Source organism: Wasmannia auropunctata, unplaced genomic scaffold, assembly GCF_000956235.1.
Source record: "Wasmannia auropunctata unplaced genomic scaffold, wasmannia.A_1.0 LD335988.1, whole genome shotgun sequence".
NCBI classification, from domain to species: Eukaryota; Metazoa; Arthropoda; class Insecta; order Hymenoptera; family Formicidae; genus Wasmannia; species Wasmannia auropunctata.
This window is the reverse complement of record NW_012026902.1, coordinates 654146-680339: the sequence shown is the minus strand read 5'-3', so window position 1 is coordinate 680339 and position 26194 is coordinate 654146. Positions and strand designations below refer to the sequence as shown.

The 26194-nt window shown below is 38.1% G+C and overlaps 1 protein-coding gene across 4 annotated transcripts in view; it reads left to right on the top strand.

Annotated features, from left to right (window-relative positions):
- LOC105454120 (protein-tyrosine sulfotransferase) overlaps nt 1-26194 on the top strand; it is a 71966-nt gene that overhangs the window by 19825 nt on the left and 25947 nt on the right. The window lies entirely within an intron of this gene.

Below are 26194 nucleotides of genomic sequence, written 5' to 3'. Positions count from 1 at the left end.
TTGCCGGCATTGCCCGATAGAATTTTTTCAACGGTGCTGTAATGAAATATCACAGATTTCTACTAAAATTGTAATTTATCATTTTTATGAAATGAACAAAGTTTGTTATATAATTGAAACCTGCGAATTGAATGAAAGGACAAGCCCTATTGTCTTCTTCAAAAATGATGAAAAAAAAAGTCCGAGGTATTAAATCAAATTCTAAAATTCTAAATCATAAGAGGAAGATAATGAATTTTTTAAAAAAGATAATTACGATCGAAAAATATTTTGTGTCTGAATTTTATCAATGTCAGGTTCAGCTTGTGAAATCAAGTGTAAATCATCACTTCGTGTTTTTGCGAATTAATCTTTAAAAATTTTGCTTGATGAATAGAGTTTTGGATATCTTTATGGGGTTTAATACGCGCGAGCACGTCACACTCCATTGATGTCGAGGCTCGATCGTATTACAGAATCATTAAGAGTACATTGATGTTAAACTGCTCGTTATCGCGTAATCGCTTTTTAATCCCATTCGATCTACGTCGATTATAAGAGCAAGAAGAGTTCATGAAGGTGTCTACACTGCAGGAGAAAATTTGTCTTCGTTAAAAGGGAATTAAGGTATTACTAATTTGATTATTAATACACCAAACTTTGTTCTACCTTACGACACTATAAGTTATGAAAGCTTATCTAACTTATAAAGCTTGTAATTGCGCTTAATAGCAATTTACATGAAAACTTAAAAATCGTAGAATATAATATCGTGTAACAGAAAGTTTTTTAAGTTTTTGACGTTTGTTTGAAAATTTGTTTGTAACTCGACAAATCGCAAACATTTTGCACGAGGAATAAAATGCCAAAGGAACATATCGCTTTAACGTGATACATAACACTCGATTATCGGAAAACATTGACTTTATCGACGCACTACGCGAAACTGAAACTTTTGATACCTACGCAATATTTCACGTGCAACAACTCGCTAGAATTTTTGGGGGAAGTTTTTTTCAGCGAAAGAGGGAAGAACGCGCTAGATCTCTCTCCCTTTTTTCGTGATCGTGTCCTTTTAACACCATCGACGTGCGACATTGCGACGCAATTGAATTTTCTTATCACCCCGACGTTCGTGGTGCATTGGCCCTTAGCGAATAGCGGGCGCTATTTTGGCACACGGGAACGGTCTTCTGGATGCGGGAGAGGCGAAAAGGAGAAAGAACAGCGCTCTGTACGTCGCGCCGAGAGAGGGGTTTAAGCGAAATTGCTTTCGGCCCGGGCGTCTTCGTATGTTGCCGAGGGGTAGAAAGACGTCTTTAGCCGGGTAACGAGATTGCCGCGACGTGTTTCGGGACGCACACGATACGTACTGTTATGTCCCCTTTGAGCGGGACTTGTTGGATGCGCGCGGGTTGCATGGATACTTGTACGCGACGAGAGATAGACCACCGTGTATTCACATGTGTTCGTCCAGTGACGCATACCAGACAAATAGAAGCTCGACGAAAACACGACGTGCAAAAAAAAACGTATGTTACTTTTAGTAATTTCGCTCGAGAAACGCGACAAGCCAAACGTTGATCTAAAAAGAAAAAAATTATATACTAATCTCATACCTATACATTTTTTTAAGAATATTCAAAAAATTATTAAATTCTTTTAAACAATCTTTTTATTCTTTAAACATTTGTTGAATCGAATATCGAAAAGTTTGAAATCGAATATTTAAAATTATGAGTTAATTAAGAGAACCTTATAATGTGTCTACTAATTAGATTGGAAACAGAGCGATTGCCAGAGTGTTTTACATGTATTTGTGTATTCATTTAATATTATAACGTGAATTCTATAATTCTTTCCTTTACAATTATTTTGCTTTCTGCTCAAATTGATTACGAAAAATGCATATCTACAATGTTTGTGCATCATAATTAGTAATAAAACTAGAGGCATACTTTTTATCCTTTTAAACGTTCCGAGATTATGAATTGATTAGAGCAAGGAATTCCTCGAAAAGCGCATACAATGTTTTACGTTAATTTGAAACGTCCGGGTATCTAAGGGTTAAATAACGGGATGTGTCCAGGAGGGATTAACCAGCGGCGAAGCTGAATCTAATTTGCACGGTGGTGGTTCGAGCGTCCTTTTTGGACGCTCGCGTTGTCCCTATTGTAAGCCGTGCCGTGTCTAAATTGCAATCCGCGAAACACTTCTTATCAAGGTGGAAGGACGCGGCGCTCACACGTGCCGCATTGTAATTATCTCGACGTACGATCGATACAAATACAGATGCAAACCCGCACACGCATATACCCGCTGTACGTTACTCTTACATAGCCGCAGTAAATTACATTGCGCGCGGGCACTCGCGGAATTCAGCGGAATGCCCAGGTCTGCAGTGCCCAGCAGCGATAGAGCGAATAAAGTGCTGGACGTAATAACGTTTCGTTGTGGCACGACGTGCCTGATGCCTATTGCCCCCCTCCTCCGTCCGCGCAATTCGCCTGCAAAAAATCGGCAAACGGAACCGTGTGCCGGGTATCTGCACGCGAGAATGCGACGAGAGTGACGCGTACGGCCTATAAAGAGCGCCGCGGGAAAACATGTAACGTAAGGTTTACGTAACGCATATTTTTCGAGACAACCATTTTCTTCGAAATTTCAAAATGCGTTTGAAGAGCGTTGAGCTTCAAAAATTACTCTTAATTAATATCGGAAATTTTGTTGAAATTGACAAGTGTTGCGATATACTCATATATACACGTTGTGTGTATCCCGTACGCTCCAGGGGATTAAATCTGCAATCTTTTTAATGGAAGAGTGGCCGTGTGATATTTTCGATTAGATATACCCACGGATTTGCACCTCACTCATATTAACGGCTATTAATAGCATATTCCATGTCACAAATTAATTTTCGTCGATACGCGGAAAGCGAACTCGTGGATAATATCCCGGTAATTTAATCATTTTAATGCGGGAAAATCGAAATTCATTCGTAATTCAGATGAGTGCACCTCATCATCATGTCGTTCAGTCGGTCGTAAAAAATTCCGAATTGTTTTAATTAGCGGAATTGCAATTAAATAAAGTTGCATTATCTGCATGTAGCAGATTTTTCGTAAAAGCGGAAAATGTTGATCTGAAATGTCGTACGTTTTTCTTTCTCCCGAGATACGGACACAGTTTTCTAATCAATCGATGGACCGAGTCAAGCGAGATGAATTATGTTCGACACAATGACGCTGCTCGCGAGGAAAGGCGTAACACGCGAAACGCAGCAGCGACGTTAACGCGGCCAATATCGCGCGCGGCGCGCTGCGCAACAAAGCGAGATGAGCGTGTCGATATTTCGAAGCGGCGGCGCGACGTCCCGGTATGTCGATACACCGATAATATATCGGTAGATTGATATCCATGCGGCCCCGAATATTCGATGGGGCGCTGGGATGGTAGCGGGCGGGTCGTCGCGCGCGGATGATATTCGTATTTTATGCACTATCGCGCGCACTCCATTTCACGCGTTTCCTACACGGAGGCGAGCCGGCGCCCCTGATCGATGGGATAGAGGCGCGTTCGTATCGCATCACACACGCCTTCCATCTTTGGTCGCGCTCCTACTCCTGCAGATATGTGACAGCCGTCTGACGATTTCTTTTACCCCCTCGCTCCTCTCCTCGTTCTTCTCTTTTATCCGCATTCGGGTTTGGAACATATGTATTGACGTTATGTAGAAATCTTTCGAACAAGTACACGCGTTCGTTTAAATCCTGTCGATACATATTCGTGCCTTTTACAGATGCCGAATCACGTATTTTATTGTTATTTGTTTTAAGTAATAGTGTACTAATATACCTATCTATTGGCTCTTACAAGTCAGTGATTTTAATTCGTACTCATATCATTCTACTGATTTTTTATTTATTATGTATATATACGTACTATGTGTATATTATAACAGTATGATATTGAAAAACAAATAGAAAATTTGAATATAGTTACGTTGCGATTTAGTTAATCCTTTTTTAAATAAAAATTTTAATAATTCATTATTCTTTTTAAAGAGAATTATAAAATTGATATTAAATTTGAATAACAAAGTTTACTTTAAAGTAAATTATAATTTTATCATTATTTTTTCTAAATGTTTACTTGAGATGAGTAAAATCGCATAATTTTAGTTGACAAAAAAGAAAATAAATCTTCAGGTTTTTTACGGTTTAGTTTCCCGATTTATTTTATTTTTTTCGATCTATTAAAATCACATGGAAAATTCTCTTGAATTTTCAAAACTATCCGCTGTTGCATTCCTATCGGAAAAAAAACGCAAACATCTGGTAAAGAACGATAACAAGACTAAATTAATTTACATAGATTTCTCGATTAAGTTAAATTTTATTTCAAATAAACGTTAGAGACGCGCGCGATGATAGCCCGTTTATCGAAATCAATTTGGAGTACAAGGATACAGTATGTGTCCGCGGTGTTCATTCATTTTTACGAATATTAAATGTTTTGTGATGGCGAGACGAATTGCGGCTGGCACATAGCACTCGGCGTTCATATTTTTTCATGGTGTACGCCGAGTGTGTACACATACAAATGACATACAAACATAACGGTTTGTATTTACACAAAGTTACTTTGTCTCGCTATTGTAGCAGTGACAGTCGAGCGAGCAACTCCGTCTAACGCATTATTATCTCTCGAGACGTAAATCCGACGAGAGTATTGCGAGAGAAACCAAACACGATTATTCTCCACGATCGTTAAAATTAGTGATTATCAGACCGGGACCTTAACTATCGTAATTTCGTCACTGATGTCTCATCGGATATCGAGGCGTGATGGCTGTTATTTCTCGTTACTCTTCTGTAAAAAAAAGTGCGCATCATATACGATTAAAATCGGGAGTATCATATAAAATGCCGTTTAATTACTCCGATGATAAGTGTATGTGTGTAGGTATATCTAATCAAATTTGATTTTTACGGATCAAAGAAGAGACTTAGAAACAAATGCAACGCTAAGATTCCTAAGATTGGATTTAGATAGATGATTATTGAGAAGGACATAATGTCGAATTTGGAGACAATGTAAAAGAACAAGCGAGAATAAGATAGATGTAAGGGGTAACGCGTTGTGATCGATGAGATCCATAGACGTCTGAGATATAGCGTGGCATCTATAAAAAGGAGGACTTATTCGACTTGTAAATAACAAATGAATGGTAGACGAGTGCGCTAACAGGACGCTGGCTAATTTATCACGGTGGTTGGCGCTGAAAAAAAAGGAAAATAAAAAATAGAATAGACGAGAGAGAAAGAGAGAGAGAGAGAGAGACAAGAGAATGGAACTAACGAACGTGTAACTATGCGCTGAGAGAAACAAGACGCGATTTCCGCTTCTATTGTAATTGTCGGTCTCTCGGCACGCGTTTCTCTTTAGCCTCCGGTAAACGAGAACCGTTGGCATATCTTGTTACACTAGTTTAGTTTTTTAAACATACAGTACTAATCTGTAATTCGCGAAAGTATACATCAATCTAGAATCGCTCATTTAAGAAAAAAATTCCGACGAAACCGTTAAAATAAAAAGGATTAAAAAAATACATAATGACTCTTTAAAGAAAACGGTAACATTGCTATATACATATGCAAAAAAATATCATTTTTTAATATTCTTAATAATTTTTCTAAAATAATATTCGAGAAGATGAAACTCTTGAATTTTTGTGAAATGTGACACTTCGGGTCCAACGATTCGATTAGAACTTTAACGAAGAATCGGGAAAGCGGAGAGTATTGATCGGGACTGATAGGGAATCAGGAAATTCTCAATTCTACTCGCGTAGCAATAGTGTCGGCGGTCTTCATCGTCTTCAGCGCCGAAGTTTGCGAAATTTCGACTGAGATCGCGATACGCGAGATCGGAATGCGCGTGCCTCCTTCGCGCATGGAGGCGCGATAAACTTGAACGAATCTTTTCGAATTCTTCTTCCTTGTCGAACGCGCTTCCGTGACTCGGAAACTCAGCGAAAGTTTCCCCAACTATCGCGTGCCATTCCATCTTCCCGAGTGACCGAGTTCGCGTTTGAATTTGCAGGTTCGTTCGACTGATCGTTGAAACCGATACTTACGATTGAGACAGGGATAGAGAGAGAGAGAGAGAGAGAGAGAGAGAGAGAGAGAGAGATGAATATTTTATTTAAATCAAAGTAAAGAAATGTTTTTAACAAAAAAGTATGACATATATGGATTAATTTTTTATCGTATGTTCACGCTTAATTATTAAATTCTTGAAGTAGTTCTATTAAACGATCGTATAATAGACTTTTAGCATCGATGGCCCATATAAAATCCAAATGGTTAAATAATTTATATGGAACTTCTTCCAGCACGATAATATTCGGCAACATCCTGTATGATTCGAGGACATTCTGGGAATAAAAATATAGAAAACAATAAAATTAATAATAATAACAATAAGAGCAATATAAGTAACTATTTCTTGTATTTTTATATATTAATAATATGAGTAGATGAAGGGCAAATAAGAGAGGCGATGTAGAAATGAAGAAAAGGAGGAAGCAAAAATAGGATAAGAGAGAAGATGACAGTAAGAGAAGATATTTCACATAATAAATATATATTACGAAATGAAAATCATGCAGCTTTAAAAAAGTCTTTCAAATGTCTCACGGTTAGTTGTGTGATAAGATAGCGGATATTCCGAATTGAAAAATATATTGCAGGTACACTGAATGCTGAAAAACTGCACACACAGATTTTGGAAATGGACTATCGGAAATTCAGAAAAGAAGAATGTTTTCTAATTACAGGTTTCAGTTTGATAAAAGTTTTACGTGATACTGGCAAATAAAGTTAACATTGAACATCTATAAATCATGAGAAATGACTACTTCTGCAGATATTTCTGTCAAGGAAAAATTGGCTCTGAGTTCGCCCGGCTGTATGAGTATCAGTTTTCTAAAATGTTTTTTCATAAGAAAGGAACCATTAATAACGCTGGAAACGAGGTCGCGTCACGCGTTATATGTTTTCAGAGCGTAGAAAATATGCTAAGCGTTTTCATAGTATCCGGTTAATGTGGTGTAAAAGGATTTAATGATCTTTAGAACGACGCGATGTATGCATTACGGGTTTGATCGACATATTGATGGAAAAATTACGGGAATTAGAAAATCGATCTGAAAGAATTTCTCCCATCTCATCTCAGCCTCTCGAAAGAATATAAAAATCGAAAGAATAATTTTATAATCGTTAAGCGATTGGAAATAAATTTCAAATCAACACATTGACGGAAAAAATACGGGAATTAGAAAATCGAGCTGAAAGAATTTTTCCTACCTTATCTCAGTCTCTCGAAAGAATATGAAAACAATAATTTTGTAATCGTTAAGCGATTGGAAATAAATTTTGAAAACTTTAAATTTTAGAAATGCAAAAATGTTATTCCTTATTAAAATTCAAGTAAACTTTGATTGTCTAGATTGTCGAATTTAAAACCAAAAATGTGTTATTACAAACCTAAAACGATAAATTAAAGATTTTTGAGGAAAAACAAGTTTAAAATAAATGAAGAGTTTGTCAAATGGTTTTAAAAAGATCGCTAATCGAATATTAAGTAAGGATGTTTGAATATAAAATACATAATGCATATATGTATGCGTGTGTAATATTAATGATTATACTTGTGCATACATACATGTATAATTTAATATATATTATAATATATTATAATAATGTTTATATATATATTACAATAATGTATATTATAATTATACTTATATTAATTCAATAAAGATTAATCAATGACATAGGAATATAGATTTAAAGCAGTTCGAAATTGAAAGCTCCGACCAAAGGATCAGATAAAAGATGGCTCTCGCCCCGATCTGGGGACATCCCGTTTTGATCGATTAATCTCAGAACTCGTAGTACTTTGGCCAAATTTCCGCTTTCCTCAAGTTGTCGGTCGAAGGTGGCTATTTTTCACGTAGCGAACAAACTTACTTACTTGGCGCATCCCGCGTCACCGCTGTATTTTGACGTCGCGCGGCGACCAGACCGAATGATATTAATGGCAATTCGCAGCTCGCGGATAAGCGCCACTTTTTTGATTAATCGAGACGAGATCCGCCGTCGCGCCGCGAGAACTTCCGCCGCGGGAAAAACTTTTTGAGCTGATTTATCGTTCTCTGCCAGGCAGGAGCATTCCGCGATTTAAGGAACTGAAGATTTTCTTACTTCTCTTACTTCGGTGAACCAAATATACAGGGTATCCAAAATCAATCGAATCATACTTTAGTTAATTTATTTTCCGAGGAAAATTTATTCCTGCCGAGAGATTGAAAAGTTGCAAGGAATTCTATAAACCGATTTCAAACGTCGGCTAAAGTATCTAGTTGCATTTTATAATTTTTCATCGAAATTTGCATAAAGAACTCGCTTCGATCATTCGATGCAATTGACTTTACCTTCAAAATTATATTTTTAATAGCGCATTAAACGCTTTAATACTTGGATTATTCGTTATAGGTTTTTCGAGATAAGGGCGAATTAAATATATTTGCGTTAATTCGTGAGTATACGGGTGATGCAAGATTTGTTGATTTTCTATGCCGATGGAGCGTTATCCTGCGGCAAACCGGCCGTCTAAAGCTGCTTAAAGGATTTTCACGCGCATTACCGTGCATAGATAATTCATATACTCTATCGGACCGGTTCAAAACAATATCAGCGACCATTGCAAAGTTCGTAAATTCATTAACAAGTCATCTTATCGTTCGTTCGACGCGAGACACTAATTCTATTCAGAGGATGCGATGTCCCACGTAATTTTTGATATATTTTACAATGAAGTAATCTAAATCGTATTACAATTTACAGACATTGTGTTGTCATGTTTCTGCAATGAAATACCAATTTTTGATATATTTTACAATAAAGTAATCTAAATTGTATTACAATTTACAGACATTGTGTTGTCATGTTTCTGCAATGAAATACCAATTACGGTATTTTTCTTTCATTTTTCAAAGTAACTCTCTCTCTCTCGTGAACGAAGTTTCGTAAATTCTTATCCAGTCGAATCTAATGGATTCAGAAACTGTGCCGCTTGATTAGCGATTCACAAGGTGCGACGAATGAAATTCTGTCTTTCTGCATAAGAGAAACAAGATTTAGCTTGCAAATAAGTTTGGTAAGCCGGCTGGTCTTACGTGACGTTGGCTGAAAATTACTTCATTTAAGATCTCAACTCTAGAAAATAGCGTATATCATTAAAATTCATCCGGGGATATGTATAATAATGCTGAATTTTCCAGCATTTTCCCAATTATTTCGCAACGCATACTCATTTTAACTCGTCCTCGAAATTAAATTATTACAAACATAGTTCCGTTGCGCAAAATATTACAGTATAACAAGAGAGCATTTCTCGTTTCTTCGTTATATTAAAATATTTGTCGAAAGTTACGTCGTTCAGTTTTGCATATTCAATAATGTTAATGCTAATATTGCTGCGATTATAGGGTTAATGTAGTACATTTCCAAACTTTTCGTAACTCCCGATACACAATTGTATCGTACTACACGATAATGCTTTCGGTCGATTCAATGATTCGCAAACAATGATACCGCTCTATCCACGGCGTAAGCCAGCATCCGCTGGCGCGAATGCATTATGCATGAACCACCCAGCGGGGAATGGCGTCGTGAAAGGGTTGCTCTTTGCGCGCGATGGATTACTTATATGAGCGCGAAATAAATTCAAATAAAGGCTCTTTGAAAACGCGTCGAAAGCAGTCCGCTAGAATAGGACAGGAGAGAAGAAGATAGAAAGGACGAACAATAGGAGAAGATGCCAAGAAAAAGTGAGACAGGTTGAAAGGAAAGAGAAGAAGAGAGGAAAAATAGGAAGAAACAACGAGAGAAGAAAGAGAGAGAGAGAGACAGAGAAAGTAAGAAAAATAGAAAAAGATGTGAAGAAATAATGGGAAACAAATGAGAGATTGAGGACAGAGGGGTCCGAATATTACCATCTTTTGTGACGAAAAGAAAAAGGAGCAGTGCCTTATCGAAAACATTCTCGCGCTAAGGAAAAATGCGATCCCCTGAATTCAATAAAGAATTTGCTATCCTGGAAAAGAACATCCTGTATATATGCGTTTAGTGCGAGATAATAGCGCGATCGTCCGATATGAGCGCGAGATAAATTCGAATAGGGCGCACTTAAAGGCGCATCGAAAGCAATTCGGCGTTGAATAAAACGGAGCGGAATTACCACGACTAATCGAGTTTCTCGCACTTCCTCGCTTCCTTTTTTTTCATTCTGCTCTCTCGCTTTCTGAGCGGGGAAAACTCCCGATGGCTGCAGTGAGCGGTAATTTTCCGGAGTGAAAAATCAAAGCGATTGAGTCCCTTTCGCGGTGCACTAAACACTTCTCGTCTCGTTCGGCATTGAAGTTAACATTAACGCGATTAGAACGATCGAGAAGGAGAGAAAGAAGTAGGAAAAGAGCTTTCTTTCCGTTTGTTCCTTTCGTTATTTAACGCACGCTTAATCCACTGCAGAAAGGAACTACGAACTTTTCAGACGCACAGAACATCTTGAAATTGGTAGAAAATAAGCACGTATGTCACGTGAAGTTTCATGTCATTTTCTCAGCAAAAAGTTTTAAAGTACCCTAACAGCTTTTTATTTAAATTTTGAATTAAGTTAAAAGCCGTAAAAAATAATTAAAGAACTTTGTGAAGTTATTTTATATTTTTTATTAATTTGTAAAATTATTTTGTAAAAAACTTTATATATAAGCAATCTCTTAAAACATTAACGTATAAAATCCTTGAATTTTATACACACCCAGATTGTAAAATTCAAAAATTCTGTTGTTGAAGCCTTGAACAATCTGGTAATCTCTGAAATCCGGATTTTGTTAAAAAAATTGCGTTTTCGTTTTAATTCCGTTGATTAAACTTTTGGTATTTTTATATTCTCATGTTATACACGTTTATCTTTATAAAATGTAGTAGTTTGCACAATATATAATAACAGAATATAAATAATAGAACGACTTTTACCAATTAAATTTCGCAATTTTGTACACTGCAACATGTTAATTATTATATTACATTGCACATGTAATTGTGATAGAACTAATCATTATTTTATTACTTTCAAGAATGCATTCTTTGGCGAATTGGAAAATGTCTTTTACAGAAATATTTATCTTTTATCTTAGTAAAATTTTCAAATAATAAGTCGAATATTATTAATTACACCATATTGTTCCATGCAGCTTGCTGTAGTTTACTTTAATTATTAATTTAATGTTAATCATGTTGTTTTTATTATAATATCCGAAACAAAATATGCCAAATCAAAATGATTCCAACATTCACGTTATACGTACCGAATAATTGATAATAAAATAATTTGACAAACCGATTCTTGATAACAAGAAGAAAGGTGTAAGTGTTCCGATTTTGTCCTCTTTGGGAATTGCAAGGTTCTTGAGTTTTCTCACCAATTGTCCGAGTTCCGCGCGGAGAAATGTGGTCGCCCGAACAGTCCCGCAGACAAATGGACCTCAGTGGCAGCCGCGGAAACTGGATCCCGGAAGCGGGTAGAGGAGAGAAGAGGGAAGGAAAGAAAGGGATGCTCGTGAAGAAGGGGTTATTAATCGGCGTAACGACGACGGGCAGACGTTGCCGCCTGTCGTCGGCGGCTAAAAATATTTTTCCCCAAGAATAAATGTCAGTTGAGAGAAACGAGGACGAGGAGAGAATGACGGAGACGTTCGTTCTCTCGACGACACGGTCGTGACCGGTCACGGCCTCTCGACCACCGAAATGAGATTATTTTTCAACTCGGTAGACTCCGTTCCTTTTCGCCGAGCGCGAAGCGTATAGCAAAACGCTCCTGCCCTTTTACTCGCTTCGAAATACGACGAGCATTCGGCGAGAAGTAACGAGCTAACTCGAATAACGAGTTAAGCCCGTACACCTGTTCAGTTCGGTTGTGTACAACGCTCTTAATTCTTCGCGAGTCCGAAAATGGGCGCTCGTTCGTGAACCAAACATGATCCTTCGTGATATTTTTCTCCGGAGATATAATAGATTTACGAGTGACGCATTCGCTCTCCAAGACAAGAGGGAGAGAGAGCTGCCGATGATCTCGTCAAAGAGCATCGAGTAAAATATCTTTATATCCTGCTTTATATCACTTTTGTAAGGCTATGTCGTCTCATGGGACTCTAAAAGGTTCGAGAGAAAGATAAACCGTGTGATGAGTTACTCTGGGCTCTTTGTGGATCACCACAGTGTGGGTAACACCCGCGGTTCGTTAATGAGAAAGCGAGCTGGCGATCGATAGGGGTTTCACGGGGAAACGATAGAAATCGCCGACCGACCAAACCGATTCGGAATAATCAATCGAACGGAAGTGGACCTAATGTAAACCTAGACGTAGCTGCCTTGAACCAACACGGGTGGTACTTCAGGCCCGTCTTGTTCGGCCACCATCATTTGTCGTCTCATCGATCGACTGGCGATCGTCCACCGTTGCAAATACTTCCTGTCCTTCGCAGAAGAAAACCTATCTTTGTATAATCAACGAAATGAAGTTTTACAGTTTGGCCCAGGCACTTGTGACGCGATATCACACGATACCAGTTTTAAATGTAGATAACATATTTAAAAAAACGGAAATTAAAATTATCGAAATAAAAAGATAGTATTAATTGAAAAAAATTGTTGAAGTTTTCATAGATAATTCTTATAAATAATTATAGAAAATCGGTTTACAAAAAGTAGAGAGAAGTATGGTAGTACGAGTAGCTATTTATTCTTTAAAATATACAATATAAAAATTGGTTTTAAATTACAGTTTACAAAGAAAGACGCTAATATTCAACATGCAGTAAAAGACATGATGTACCTATATTTTTTCCATAAACTTTAAATTATAAATTTTAATTGAATTCGACTATTTTTCGAAGGGCAAGGTAAAATCTTGTTTTACAGATATTGTCTGGCTAAATATTTCTTTGCTAGAAAAGTTTTACGCGGAATTTGGGGATATACAATAATTAGGTCGCAATTCTATCCCGTAAAGCAAAACACAATTTCGGTGACACTATTACAAGAGCTGTTCATAAAATATCCTGTTTTTGCATTTTTGCCGATTCAATTGTGCGAGGTACAACGAAGAGGTGTACCCTATAAATTTTTTCCCTAATCGCCCGGCCGAAGTTCCGCGAGTACGGAATGCAGCCGCTGAAAACGCGCGAGTTATTGTTTCCTCCGTGCACTGAATATTCTCCGCCCCGGCAAAGAGAAGAAACAAGCGGAAGCGAAAAAGGTTTCCCTCGTTCCCACGCGTGCGTTCGCGGGAGCGGAAAATATAACTCGGTTATATTGTCTTTCTCTTTCACTCCTTTTTTTTTCCTCTTTTCTCCCGGTGTCTGACGCGTCTCCCGGTGTGCGCGTCTTTCCTTTTTATTACTTACCCTCTCGCGTCTCCTCTCGGACAATTTTTGAGGAATTAAAGTCTCCGCTTAAACGCGCCGCAGACAGAAATCGCGCGCGCAACTTTTAGCCGGGATTACTGTCGCGGCTGGATGGAATCGACCGTACTAATTAAATTTCGTCCCCCGTAAAAAGAGTCACTTTACACCGTTTTTGCGCCGTAATAAACACGTCAAAGATGATTTCCACGGTAAATTCACTAACGATGTATCTGGTGAACGCGACAAAAATGGAGTATCCGAGTGTTTCTAAATATATGTAAAACTTAAATCTATATGACGAAAGAACGATTACTGTGATCCTTTACAATTTTGTTGTGCTTCTTCTCATTCGTACTTTTTTCCTCCGATAATGTTGCTTTAAAATTTAATCGGTTTCTTTTATAAATAATTTTGGATCTTTCAGATCATGTTTATGATATTTCTCCTGTTAATGATTTTTAAATAATGTTTGAGGTAACAAAATATATTTTACACATATTAGAAAAAGTCAATTCATTTACATTGTATATATTTCTTCAGATAAGAAATCATAATAAAGAATAGAATAAGAAATTTTCGTATTCTTTTGGATTTGACATAGAAAGCTGAATTTTAATCAATTACAAAATCAAACATCAAAATTTTATTTTCAGCTTTTATCTCAAATATTAGATTTTTTATGCTAATATTTGATGTTATATTTTTATATGGCTCTTTCCTGAATTCATATATTATTGAATTATTTTTATAACATTATTTTTTATTTAAATATTGTACAACTATGTTATATGAATTTTTCCTAATTTTTTTGCGTTTCCATAAATTTATCTCTATAAAAAATAATCTTAAATATCGTATTTCGCAAAAAACTAATATTTTTTTGAAAACTGTTTTTTGTACGTGAATAACGTCATTTTAATTCGATATGTAACTATTAGAACATGTGGATCTTCTAACAACATGAAACTTTCAAAATACAGCATTTTAATTACAATGGCTTAATAAAATTGCATTAAATTTGTTTTGTTTTGAGGAGAAATAATCGAGAAAGCACGAATATTATAACTTTTTGATGCGTACTATTTAAGAAGTAATAGCCGCGCGCAAATTATATGCTGTTATTTTAAACATTACGTAATTCTAGAGATATATTGAAATATCTGAATTATTAAGAAAAATTTTTCTGCATATTAAAATTTAAATGTAATAGGCAATTTTTAGATTTTATATGACATAATTTACATAGGAAAAACTCGATATTGTTGAAACTCGCACAAAATGCAGGTAGCAAAACCAAATAAGCCGTCGAAACGTATGCACGTTGCATGTGCATGCGCGCGCGTGAAGTTTCCGTTTCGCAATTCAAACGAATATTAATGGAGATATGTAGAGAGCTTGCTTCTCTCTCCCTCTCTCTCTCTCTCTCTCTCTCTCTCTCTCTCTCGATCTACCTCTCGATACAAGCACCTCGATCGGACGTAACGCCGACGCTGCCGTAACTTCGTCCCCGAACTCCGGCAAAGTGCATTAACGAGATGAAACGGAATTCGCGAGAGGGGCGGTGCATCCCCCGATTTGCCGGCGTATGTACGTGCCCTTCAAAGCCTCGGGCTCGCTCTCTGTGTGTGACCCTTCTCTCGGCGCGAGAGAGAGAGAGAGAGAGAGAGAGAGAGAGAGAGAGAGAGAGAGAATGAGAGAGAGAGGGGGAGGAAAAGGGAGACGCGTTCGGCATTCATGAAAGTACGACGCGAGGCAAGATAACGACGAATAAAGGCCGCCTTTCCGATGCTAATTTTTAAATGGGATAATAGATATCCCTCAGAGCATCTGAGCGAGTCGACGAGCTTGCGAAACGTTGCTTTCAATGTCTTCTCAGGGAGCTTTGCGCCCTGAATATTAATTCTAAAGTCGTATGCTGAGTCGTGGCACAAAGTACGGAAGTAGTCAAGTTTTACCGAGGTAATTATTGTCGTCAAGAACAATACAGAAGTTTTCTGCCGCTGTGCCATTTAAATTCTTCGTCTGAGAGATCGATTATTCCATGGTCAATTTAATTTCCATAAATGATAAAAATATTTACCGAGATGACTGAAAAAGTTACAATTATCGTCATACTCATTCTTATAATAGTTCCATTATAATTTATATTAATGTTTTAATACATGTACATAGATTACATATAAAAGCGTATTGTATAATTTTTTTAAAAATATACATTGCGTTATTACATTGTGTATGTAGTAATTACTATAATACATACACTTTTACTAAGTGCATAACCATCAAGCGCACGTTACTCTTCGCTTTTTAAGTTAATCTCTTGTTCTGGAATTCATTTGATTATTAATTCATGTATGTATGCTAAAAAACGTTGCGTCGCATTTTTTGTTCTTCTCGTCAGCCTGTGTCCTATTTCTTTCTTTCTCTTGAAAAAAATCGCGTCAACACGTTAACCACGAGAGTCGGAGGAGTTTTAATTTTGAATCGTTGTGTCTGTCAGCGTTTTATTCCGTCTCATTTGTCATGTCGCGATCACACGCCGGGTTTAGATATTCACCTTTCCGCGAGAGACTTTCGCGAGTCGAATATTAAACGTCTCTGTGAAAATATTAGTCAGCGAAATACTATCTCTTGTCCCTCGTGCTAAATGTTTTATATGTAATAGTAATATAAGTGGATCATTACATATAAAATGTTCAAATTCCGAAGATTTCAATTTCATGAAATAGTCCCATAGAATAAACGATATATGATAATCAGGTTATCTTGTTAAAGTGACGTGATTATTATTTTATACAAAAATATGCCTCAGTTTGCGCAAAGCGCTTTTACAGTAAATTTTTGTAAATAGAAAAAATTGGGAAATTCATATTACATATATAAATTTAAATTTTAAATTTTCAGTGAACGTAACATGATAATTTATGATATAAATTCAATTTTGCTCGGGAAAGAGTTACATAGATATTAACTATATTAACGTGAAAAGAAGATGTATAAACATATAAAAATACTTTCTATTGATTGTGCTATATAAATACGTACATAAAAAACATGTACATTGTTGACTTCGAAGAAATGAAGCAGAAAACATACTTTTGTTTTAATCTTTTTAACTTTTGAACTTCTTACGTTTGTTTGAAATGAAATTATGGAAATGGCTTATCTCTGACAATGAGTATAACGTAATAAACATTACAATTCAATATCCTTTGCCTTTCTGCATTTATTTTCTCTCTCCTCTATTCTACTCTAGAGAATTCTTCCATATTTTCCGCATAGCTCGCAACGTATCGTCAGTCGAGTGTCTCTAAGTGGACTTTGCTACTCGCGCTTCTATGTCCTCGATAGAAAGTACTTCCGTATATAATTATGTATATATACTGCAATTCCTCTTCTCCTTGCCGGTCGTCGTCATTGTCTCGGCAACGAATTAAATTAACCACTTTCTTCGCTCCACGCTCGAGTTCCCTCGTTTTTCTCTTCCGGGCGCCCGGCGCGGCGCGCGGCGGCGCGGCACGGCATGGCATTCCGTGCCTGCGCGACGGTAGTACCGGACCGAAATCCGCTACGATGGGTTGCCTGTTAATTCGACGATCCTTATTCCGGTGCTCCGTTGAACCGTTGCCCGTGTCGACTCTTAATGGCCACGCTGAAATATTCAATCGTCGGGACGCGCCGTGAAGAGCTAGGCGAGATACTCGTCTCTCCTTTCCGGATTCAGTCGTATTGTCTTTCGCGACTGCGCTGAGCTTTTTACCTCGTCGTAGCTCCTCCCGGAAAATGTTTTGCTCCCTTTGCCTTTCCGGTTACGGTTTTACCGTAGGTATTTTTTCGGGGACGCGTCTGCGAATTTCCCACGGGCGATAAACTCCTCTCGGGTCGATGCATTTGCTGTATCAGTAGGTACTCGCGCGCAAAGTTCCACCCTTGTTTCTTCCTATGCTTTTGGAAACGGGGTATTTTTACCGTTTGTTCCGGATTGCTCTGACTTACTTCTTCCGCCTCGCTTCGGAGCGATATTGTTCTACTCGAAATACAGAGTGTAAAACGGGAAAACGTTTCTTTTTCTTCTTCGCCGTTCGCGTCGGGATTGTCACTCTTCTGGAAAATCGGAAAAAATTAAGAAATTTGTCTCTCTCTCTAGAAAAATCGAGGAAAATCAGAACACCTTTACGAGTCACTAGAATTACACGATTTTTCTTCATTTTAGATCAGCAATTCCATTGGAAAGGAAATGAAATCTCCATTCTCATGCTTTGCCTTTTTATTGTTCTGCACTTTAGCAAGATTACATATTTGATATTATTTTAATTTTAATTTTTTTTCCAACGTATATATGTATAATACGAGTGATATAAGAATATATATATCATGGCGTACAAAAACAGACGTAGCATGCGAAAGACTTCTGCACATGAATCCCCCCATTCACCTGCGGCTTTCTCATAATTCATACAAATGTTTTATGAAAGTATGTAATTTGCAAAAAAAGGAGAGTGTAACCCATGTTCAATAGCGACGGTCTCCAGTTTTATGAAAAGATGGGAAGAGATAGCCATTTGGGTGCACCTTTGTTTCCTCTTAATCATGACCGCTATGTCACTCCCTGACTCATCTCTCCCAACAAGGTTCTCTCTGTGTAGACTACCACTTCATTCGGCCAAGTTCTCCGACGCGAAACAATGGCGCGCGTTGTCCGGAAGTTATCCCAGCGGCTTTGCACGGGAAGAAGAACTCGTGGAGACACGTTGCTCGCTTCGCTTGTCCGAGACAAGCTTTAGACCGACGACCGGCGATGACAATCCCCGAGGACGACGGTGGCTGGCCGTGCCAACGACCTGGTATTTTGCATACAAATAACCGCGGCTATGTCGCCATAGATTGCCCCCTCGCGATCACTGAAGCGTACGCCCTAACAAATTCTTCAATCTTGATCTAACGAATCGCTCGTTTTCTGACTCGAGGCAATAACGACCTAGATAATTTCATGGGAGAGATAGACGCTCGATTGGGTGCAAATTATGATCTAACAATCCTAAAAATACTGCGACTCGTCGAAATCGAAATAAACAAGAGATCAAAAGATCTCATCAAAAGATCTCGTTAAAAATATACAATATACGAAAAATATTAGAATTTGAGTCACTCGTAAGTTGAATTGCGTGTAATGCCCTGTAAAAATTACATTTTTAGAATTGTCTAATCGTTCGAAGATCAGTTCTACTATGATTACTTAAGGACAAACGATTTTTTAAAAACAGTTTTCGAACTCGATTGCTCTGTTTCTATTTGAAAATCGATCGAGCTTTGGTCTTAATGACAATAGTCGCCTTTCAATTCCGAGAGATTCACAAGAAGCAGGAACAGAAGTGGCTCTTCTAGAAAAGAAGAAAGGCGGAAGAGAGAGATTACTCCCCCTGGGAAATCAGTAGACACTATCTTTGTGAATTCTTCAGATTCTTTTTAGAAAATTCCCCCTTCGGACAGGACTAGAGGACGGAGATAAGAACCCTGTATAAAACTTCACCTTACATTCTGTCCAGAAAAAATATTTTCCATTCTCCTTAACCTTTTTAGACCATATGTTCGTCCTTGATTTTTATTTTTCTTAACTTTTCGACGATTATTTCACGATCCTCAAACTTAAATATACGTTCGTAGAAAAACATTTTCTAAAAACAGGTATATGTTGATATAAAGAAAAATGAAATTCCAGTTTTAGTCATATCTTTTATAATCTCAAGAAAGTATATTTTACATTAGGTATAACACAAAAAAAGTCTATATTATTTTTCTTAACTTTTAACGATTATTTCACGATCCTCAAACTTAAATATACGTTTGTAGAAGAACATTTTCTTAAAACATATACGTGTTGATATAAAGGAAAGTGAAATTCCAATTTTAGTCATACGTCTTTTATAATCTCAAGAAAGTATTTTACATTAGGTATAACACAAAAAAATTTTATCCGATGGGAAAAGATTATTTACACAAGGACACATCGTCTGCCACCGTGGGGTCCTATAATGATTTCAAATTTACAAAAAGGATATTTCAACATTAAAATCGTTAAAATGAAAGGAGCAGGTCACATGTGACTTTTTCCGCAATTTTTGTTCGCAAATTACAGCTGAAATATCGCGTGGTTTTGCAACTAATTTCCCGTGTCGAGAGTATTCGCGCGGTCGTATCAGTCGTGCTCCGTGACGCGTTGAAACCGGGCTAAGTAAGTCGCTCTCGAGAGGTAGAGAACTCTACGTAGTCTGTTTTCTTTTCGACGCGCTGGCGCGGAGCCTCGACGCGCGGCGCAGCGCGACGTTTGTTGGCGCCCGTCGTCGCGAGCTTTCCGTCGACTTAAGGAAACAAACCGTAAAAGCCCATGCACACACCGTATGCTACAACGTAATGCGTACATACAGCGACGAAACCGAGTAAACGGCGCGCCTAGTAGGTACGCCTGCCGCGCGGTAACGTTGACATTTTAATTACATCGCCGGCGCAAACGCGGACAGCGGGATGCACGACCACATTTTCCCCGTGACTCGCGCAGATTGGTCTCGTTTGCATTTCGAATACTCGAGCAGTTACTCGAGTTTCCGCCAGCGTCCACAGTTACTTGTAACGAATTTGGTATCTGACATTTAACGTCGGTAACCAAGAGTTTGGACATACTTTCAGTTACATGTAGGGTGACAACTGGGAAAAGTTGCCGAAACTAAATATTCCTCTTGCATTACGTGCATTATCTGCTAGGAATGAGAGGTGTTTTTTTTCTACAGCAGAAACTCTGTTTAATTAATTTTGTCCATTCGGTTAAAATAACAACTAATTAATTTCAGCATCGATTTTCTCATTATTCTGTACGTATTGTACTTTAGCGTTTCAAGTTTGTAAGAATGAATTGTTGATGCAACATCGTTATGGAGACTCGCTATTATTCCGATACTCAATCTCTGTTTGTTCCGGAAAAACAATATCTCTCGCTCCTCTTGCGGTCGCGATTTGCATCGCGACGACATCCCTCTTTCCAATTTACGGAATGGTTATTATCTCGGACAGATGAAAAACGTGGAGAGAAGAGAGGGGAGGAAGAGAGGGATACGAGAAACCTCCGGCCAATTATGAAATTCGATCTTAGCTCGTAGTATTTAACGCGGAGGAGGAAATTCTAACTTCGCCGGGTGAGTCGAGCTCGAAAAATACCAGGCCACCGTTAATTAGCGGATGCACCGCGCGGCAGATGCGAGTAAGTTTAACGAGCGCCGTTCAATTAGGAAGTTTGCCGTCGGCAACTATGATCGACGTACTTCGCGCCTCGTAATTGCCAAATTCGACCTCCCCATTATCGTTATGATCATTGTGACGGAAATATAGTCGATGCGTTAATGGCACCGTTTTCGTGGTGGTCCACAATCCGGCCAATCAAATCAATTGGAATTATTTGGTCATTGTAGAAAGAAAAATATCGTTGATTTTATCTTCAGTGGTCCTCGCGCGGGTAATTAATTTTCTACACAGGGCATAGACTATATGTAATTAAAAAACTAATAATGTTTTTTGCATTTTTTTCCAAAACAAGAAGCTATTTTTATAATCTTTAATTTTGATTAAATCTAAAAATGTAAAAGGAAGACAAATAAAAATTTAAAAACATCCTTTCAATGATAGGTATTAAATTTTGTTAACTAATATTTATTTTTCGTATTAATACGACTGTTTCTAAATATAAAATTTATATTACGAGACATACTAACATTCTATTAATAAATATATGAATTTGTTAACTTTTATATTAAAACTTATAAAAGTGTTATAACTTGAAAAATTACAAAGAAAAATTTAATTTTACAAGAGAATCATGATGCAATGTTTGATTATCGGAAGACGTTTATTCTATAACAGCGTTCCGTAAAACTTTCGGAATCGACATTCATACGCAAGCGATAATTCCGATTGATGGATGAATGTTAAATATTTTGTCTTTATTTTAAGTTGACCAGTGTTACGCAACAATAGTCTGACACAATGATCGATCTTCGCCATTTGGAGTACTCTATAAACATTCGAGCAATGTAGTTTGCCGGGTGTAATCATTCACCGTTTCGAGCGTTGGGAAAAATACAGGCTTCTCGTAAATCACAGTGTCGAGTGCACCCTCAATACAGGACTGCAAGGGGGGTTAACTTCCCTCTAAACATTCACAGATTCCTTCGAAATTTTAACCCGCGCGCTTCCACCTTGGCCCTTATAAATATCGAGCTCTCGAAGCATTGGATAATCTAGCTTTAAAATTCCTTCCGAAGGAATGGAACTCTCCCGTTGTGCAGATATTAAGAATGTTTCCTCTGAAAATCCGTACATTGAAAAATTTTATCCGTGGAACGCTTTGGGCGAGTTAATAAACTTTAAAACGCAAACTTCGATATAAAATTTTATGCAAATTGTTTGCGTTAAAACTTCTTGATGTTATAAAGATTAAACGCGATACATTTTTTAAGTAAGTATAACGCGGAGATCGAAACGGCGTCTACGCCGTTATTGTCTCTTGGAGAAAAAGCTTTTGATCCAGGCGTGCCTGCGGAGGGGGGCGGGGATAGTCCCACATGCTCGTATAATAATTCCCCATTTTCGTATGGGAGCGCAAAGTTTTGTCGGAATATTTACGAGACCGCGCGGTGCATTAATGGTGGCGTGCAAGATAACGCGCGTACTTCGATATTTTATCCCGTCGGCCAGCGTTTTTGCGATAACCGAGAAAAATGTATGCGCAAAATTTCGCGTAGATAACCGTTATTGTAAATCGTCGATGTAACGATTGCGTTACATACACACTTCTCACTCTAGATATTTAGTATGCCTATATATATATTTTTATTTCACGTTAATTTCGTGTATATTTTTTTATGTTTTTTACGTGTATTATATTCTTATATTACAACGGTAACGTTAATTTAATGTAGATTTACGTAATTATAAATGATGATGATAGATGTGAAATTCCTTTCTCTGGGATATAAAATAGGTGATTTTTAATTGGACATATATTTTATTCATGTAGAGTGTAGACCTTAACACATCGTTTTGTTTTTCATCCAAAAGTATTTATTATTTACCGATTCTCTTTCGATCCTATTATCTAATCACCATTAATCGCTAATTTCATTATTTGGTAATCATGCTCAACACTTTATTAACTCGATTACATTTTCGCCAACTTTGATCCCCAATTTACTATAGCTTATCCTGCTATATACTGAAACAATAATATTAGTATTGCCTGAATTAGTGATCTTCGTCAAATATTTATCTGTTATATACTATTATCTGAGACGACTTGGAAAACGTCCAAATTACTTTGTTATTTATCTGCAAATTTACACCGAAAAAAGAAATACGTTCAAGAATTAAGTTATAAACAATTGTACGTTATTAACTGCTAGCTCGTAATATACATGCATGCAAATCGTTATAAAATGCAGAAATTAAATTACTTTGTTAACGTGCTCTGGTGGAATAGAATAAAAGATAACTCACTGTGTAAAATAATTAGTAAAGGATAGAAAATACGAGAAAAAAGAAACGCAGAATAATGAAAATTATTATATTTAAAAAATCTGTGTTAAAAATACATTACATTATTCTATTTAAAAACGTGTAGAGACTCAAAGGGTTTCGAGAAACGGATAATTTTTTTCATTTAAAATCATAAAAAATAACGAGGTAGAAAGAGAGAGAGAAAGAGAGAGAGAGAGAATTCTGTTACATCTTCTTGTATTTTCGTAGTGACTATTTTATGGGGTACTTACCGTGAGGCATTCTCCATTTTGCGGCGTCGACCCATCATGTAACATTAAGATTTTATCCAGTCACCTAATAATTCCTTAGCACGGTGCTTCTTGGTGTATCAAATAGTAGAAACGTTTTTACAGAGCATTCTGCCTGTACAATATCAATTTGTATAATCCATATTACGTACTCATGCCTCATCAGAATCGCGAATCTCAAAAGAGATGGAGAAGAAATGAAAGATATAACGAAAGGAACAAACGAAGGAAAAAGAAGAGGGGCGTATAGAAAGTGAAAGAAAAGTGTAGAATGCGAAGAGCTATAGGAAAGTGGAAAGAAATTGTATATCCGCGCAAATTGTCGTGTGCGGTCCGAGAAGACAGCGGAGACCGCCACTACCAATCTATTCGAAGGAGGTAATACACGCGCGCGAATAAGTTTCCGTAGGGAAGAGGGAGGAAATCCCGGTGTGCGAAATCCGATTCGCATCGGTGCGAGAGGGTTGGTAGGGAGGAGGAGGGGGGGGCCAGCGGCATTCTTCTGGAAAATTGCGGGAGATCCGGGAATATTCGTGCCGCCTTTATCGCTGCATTCGGGAAGCGGCGAACATTCGTTCCCTCCCCTCCTCCTCCCCGCGTTACTACTAACGCGAGAGCGGAAAGTTATATTCGCACGCGCGCACGGCTAACACGGAAGGAAGCTATTTAGAGATGTCGAGAGAAAATTTCCCTCCTCACCTGACTTCTTCCCCTCTCTCGGTGTCTTAGCGTTCCTCGCATTGTCTTAGCGTTTCGAATGCGCCGCGAGTACTCGCCGAGCTTTCTCGCTTTAATCCAGCTTTTGTCAACCGCTCCTTTCCTCGCTCGAAATCCTCTGCTAGAAATTTCGCTCTCGCCAGCTGTTTTGTTTCGCCTTGGCGGCCAAAATACCACACGTAGAGACTCTGATTCGATTTTTAACTGTATTAATTCTGACCGTATTAATTACGCCGAAGCCGTGGGGTTCTACGGGGTCTGGCAATGCGAGAATTTCCCGTTGGGCTATTATTATCGGGTCCTGCACGCGGGGGGACGCACTGCGGAACTGAATTCGTAACGAGATTGTTCATTAACATGTACGATGTAAAACCCCGGCGCGGAAGCATTAGCGTGTCCTCGCGTACATAACCGACGACGTAGGTTCGCGTGGACGGAAATCGCGGCGGCCGCAAATTGGATTATCGGACTTTCGAGCGACGCGCCCTGACAAAAACGGGCTGGAACGTGTCCCAAAGGACGGGGAAAGATTATCGACAGCCGTTCGTTTGGTCGATGACACGCGTGGTAAGGGAAAGAAAAGGGCAGCGTACAAATTTTTTTTGTTTTTGTTTTGTTTCCTCTATTTTTTTTCCTTTCTTTTCCGCCCGCCGCGCCGTGCGGGGACTGGAAACAACGGCGACGCCGCAATTTCACGCTGTAAAGCTGTAACTTTGAGAGTAACTTTTTCGTTAGACGAACTACGCCGTAACGAAATTGCTGGATGAACTCGTTGAAAAATTCGCGACGCGACGCGACGTGACGAGTTGCACGAAATTGAAGTTGAAAGGCCAAGTTTTGGAACTTATTGATATAATAGTGTCTCTCTCTCTCTCTCTCTCTCTCTCTCTCTCTCTCTCTCTCTCTCTCTCTGTCTCTCTCTCTCGTGAGAAGAATTTCTAAAATGTCTATTTATTGTTTGCTGATTATTGTCGATTACATTTCAATTTTTATTATTTTTTAAATTTATTTGCTGTTTTTATATTTACAATTTTCAAATAATTTTTGAAGCAAATAAGATATATAGAAAAATTTAGCAATGTATTTAATAATAATAATATTTCTCATGTATTTTGAAATAACAAGCCATCAGATTTGTATTTACGAATAATATCCATTTTTGTTTGCATCAATATTTTTTCTAGATATAATAATTTATACCACAAACTCTCTGTTTTTAACACAAAATCGTAATTAACTTTTACTTAAAAAATTTCAGAGGATTATTATATAGCTGAAATTAATTTATTACGACTTGTAAAAAAAATCGCTAAAGCTGCGTTTCGCAAAAGCTGCGGTACAATTTGCAAAAGGCTTGCGTTACGTCGCTCACGTGATTTGTAATATATGATTATTGAGAGAGAGGTATTCTTTATAAGAGCGTACCGGGAAACTGATACTTTCGTAATGCGATATTTCACGTGTGCAATAGTCCGATATATCGCAGCGGCGGGAATCGAAACTGCAGGTGTACGATTTCGATGGGGTTTAATTATCGACGTCATGCAAATGTACGAGAAAATAAACCTTACGGCGGTATTTTCATTTTCACTTGAAAGACGTGCACTCGCCCGCTTGTCGGGAGAAATTACAACAGTTTCAATCCCTGGCTCGCGGGGGTACTACTTTCATTACAATGCAAACGCAACCGGAAAGTGGTAAGTCCCGCGTAACTTTGCGCGGCGTTACCGGTGGCGTTACATCGGCGTTCTCGTTTCTCATTTCTCGTTCGTTTTCAACGACGTCCGCGCCGGAACATTGTAATCGCACGCGGCGAAACAAACACTTGCGTAATTAATTTAGTTACGACATCGTCGTCGCCGCCGGCGCGGCGCGCGGTGGCTTCGAGCTCGGAATTAATAATCGACAAATGGCGCGGGCATCGCGATAAAAGCGTTAAAAACTGCGGTATGATCAAGCCAATGTGACCGCCACAGGGGTCGCCGAATGTAACACACAGCGTCGCGCGTCTCGTCATCGACCGATTTTTTCGACAGAAAAGTTTAATCTAACAGAGATGCCCGATCATTCGCTACTTCGACGGCGAATTTTTCATTTAATTGCCGAAATACTTGACGAAGAACCTAAGTGG